We start from the raw sequence: 3,187 nt of genomic DNA, 5'->3' as shown, positions 1-3,187 counted from the left end.
CTCTCTCTCTCTGCCTGCCTCTCCATCTACTTGTGCTTTCTCTCTGTCAAATAAATGAATAAAATATTAAAAAAAAAATTAAAAAATAACGTCACTCTTTGAGTACCTATGGAAAAAAAATCCAAGGTGTCCTCAAACAGAGAAGGAAGCCAACAGAGTGTCTAGGAACTGTTACTCTCTAACTTCTCCTGTACCTGGCGCCTTTTAGCTGGGTTATTTTCAAGGGCCACAGCAAACATTGGCGCGTAAGAACCATTCCCATTTTAAAGGAGAAACCGAGGCCAAAAAGTTTAAGTGAGATTAAGCCCAAAGCCGCATGGAAGTGCGAAGAATGTCATCATGTGCCTAAACCCAGTACTGGCAAGTAGATGTTATAGCGTTGTTGTGGTTCACTTAGGCTGTGTAAGATTTATGGGTGTGTGTACCCAGACACAGAAAATTAGGGCTGAAGACAGGCCCAGTCTTCCCCTTAAACACATGGCCATCCAGTGCTCCCCACCCTCAAACTGAGGTTCTATAAGCAAGAAAGAAGGAGTGGATGGTTATTAGGTAGGTACCCATCAGTGTCTGCCACGTACCTCCCTCATTTTATAGCTGGGAAAGGCCCCACAACAAGTTAATTGGCAAGATTGAACCTTGAGCCCAGAGTCTGGGCCAGTAGACTCTCCACTGTTACAACTGGGGACGGAAAGTCTGCTGGAGACTGTTTCCTGGGGAACAGCAAGCAGCCACTGGCCACGCAGACACACAGGAACCCCCCCTTTCCTTGACAACCTAGAGCATCTACTCAGAATCTACCTGCTTAAGAAACAGAAGGTGACCCTCCAGTCACTAGCAGACTCCTTGTTCACGCAAAACCCCATGAGTCATTCTCCGAGGCTCTAGGGAAAAAGGACTCCCAGACAGGGGCCCATCCCAGAAAGAAATAAAACATTGGCCTCAGGCCCAGTCTTTCGGGGAAACCAGCTGGCCCACTGGGCTGGGGGGAAGAAGGGGGGCATCTTGAGCTGAAGTCTGTCTGGACAGAGCTGTTTCCTTATTCAATCATTTATTCACCAACTCTGTATAGTTATGCCTTTTATCCCTTTATCCAACACATATTATTGGGGGGGGCAAGGTAACTCTTTTGAATTGTATGCACTCAGTATTACAAACAGCACATGCTTCTCTGTTCAGCTTTGTTTTTAATTAATTTTTAATAATGAGTGATACAAGAGCACTGTCTCCTTAATGAAAGGTAACTCACACTGGGACTCACGGGTGGTCTCTTTCTAGACTTCTTTGGTATGTATCCATGCAGGTCCATAGAAAAGTTTTGAATTGTTTCGTGTGTGTTTGAATGTATGCCATCACGAACTGTTTGCAATTTTTAAAATAGGAATTAAAATCAATTTTATTGAGATGCTCTTACCTGCCAGGCGTGACCAGGTGCTAGCCACACAGCCGTAAACGTGGGACACCTGCTCCTTGAGCGTCCTAGGAGCTACAAGCAAAGAGATCGTTATAACGCAATCTATTAAGTGCAATGAAAATGGAGAAATAGGCTGTTTTGAAAATCCGAAAGTTACCCACTCCATCCCAGAGGTTATGGGGGGCCAGAGAGTACTAGTCAGGTGTATTTAGGTTTTAAGTGACAGAATACCCACTAAGTAGTGAAATAAATTGGCGGGGGGAGTCATTGGTTTATGAGAAATCATGACATAAGACTGCCTTCACGTGTGACTGGATCCAGGGGCTCAAATGATGTCAAAATATATATCTCGGGGCACCTGGGTGGCTCAGTGTGTTAGGCCTTTGCCTTCGGCTCGAGTTGTGATCTTGGAGTCCTGGGATCGAGCCCCACATCGGGCTCTCTGCTCAGCGGGGAGCCTGCTTCCTCCTCTCTCTCTCTCTGCCTGCCTCTCTGCCTACTTGCGATTTCCATCTGTCAAATAAATAAATAAATAAAGTCTTGGGTGGGGGGGGACCATACATCTCCGTCTCTTCTCTTTCCTCTCTCTCGTTCTCTCTCTCCATCTCTGTCCTCTGCTTTTCTCTGTTTGGAATTAACTTTCAGATAGGCTTCCTGCACCTGTTGGCAAAGACGGCCAGTGGGCACCTCCTCCTTCCTTGCAGTAATGGCGACAAACCATTGTGGGGGGTGGAGGCTATGCTCATGGGTCAGGCTCAGTCATAGAACCAGGGCCTCCTCCTTGAACCCCATGGATAAGCGTGGGGGAGGGACTGGTTCCCTAACAGGAAATGGAGAGGCTGTTTTCTGATCCAGCAAAAACCAACGCTGTACAAGCAAGATAAAAGATCCCCCGCTATAGAAAGCTCCCTGGAGACATTGACCTCTAAGCTGAAAACTCAGGAATGAGCTGGATTATGCCAGGTGACAGGGAGAAAAGGGACAGAAAGGGTACACCTGGCAGAGGGAATGGAATGTCCAAAGGTCTGGAGAACATTGCTTGTTCCGGAAAATGTGAGTGATTTAGTCTGACCCACGGGTACTGTGTGGGGAGGGAGCGGAAGTGATGAGGTCAGAGAGAAAGGCCAGAGGCCTTTAGGGAATTGCAAATTTAGCCAGGCCCTGCCCCAAACCCCTCCCCCCACCTCCCCACCGGGCATCCCAGTCCCAAGATCATGACTCAGTCATGGGGTTTTCACACTCTCTGGCTTCAAGCCTGGCACAGTTTCTGTATCTCAGCAAATGTGTCATTCATCAGCAGACCATGTCACCCTACTGATCCACTCTGTGGATTCCTGAATGTCAGCTGATGGTCCCAGATTGGATAAGAACTCTTCCAGAGTTTCACAAGGCAAAGGAATTCCAACTTGAGAGTCAAGGGAGCATTAATACTTATGAGACAAGCTGGGCACATAGTCCACGATGTTCAGGCCAGTTTTGTTCAATTGGAAAGAGGGGAATCCCATTATAACCAGGTCTACGACCACCTTTTATAGATTGTGTCCTGTCCCTAGCAGCTGAGTCTCCTTTCCTCCTGAGAAGAACCCCAGGAGGGAAATGCTTTGGCTCTCCCCATGTCACACTGGGGTGAGGAACCGAGGCCCAGGATTGAGAAGACTTGCTCCAAACCTCACATCTTTTTCATCTTCGCTACAGAGCATCCCTGTTTCAAAAATGGGGAAACCAAAGTCCAGAGAATTGACACAACTTACCAGAGTCACACAGCAAAAGTGAGTC

This window comes from Mustela erminea, chromosome 7 (genome assembly GCF_009829155.1).
Source record: "Mustela erminea isolate mMusErm1 chromosome 7, mMusErm1.Pri, whole genome shotgun sequence".
In the NCBI taxonomy this organism is placed as follows: domain Eukaryota; kingdom Metazoa; phylum Chordata; class Mammalia; order Carnivora; family Mustelidae; genus Mustela; species Mustela erminea.
The sequence above is the reverse complement of the archived record's forward strand: the minus strand, read 5'-3'. Positions refer to the sequence as shown.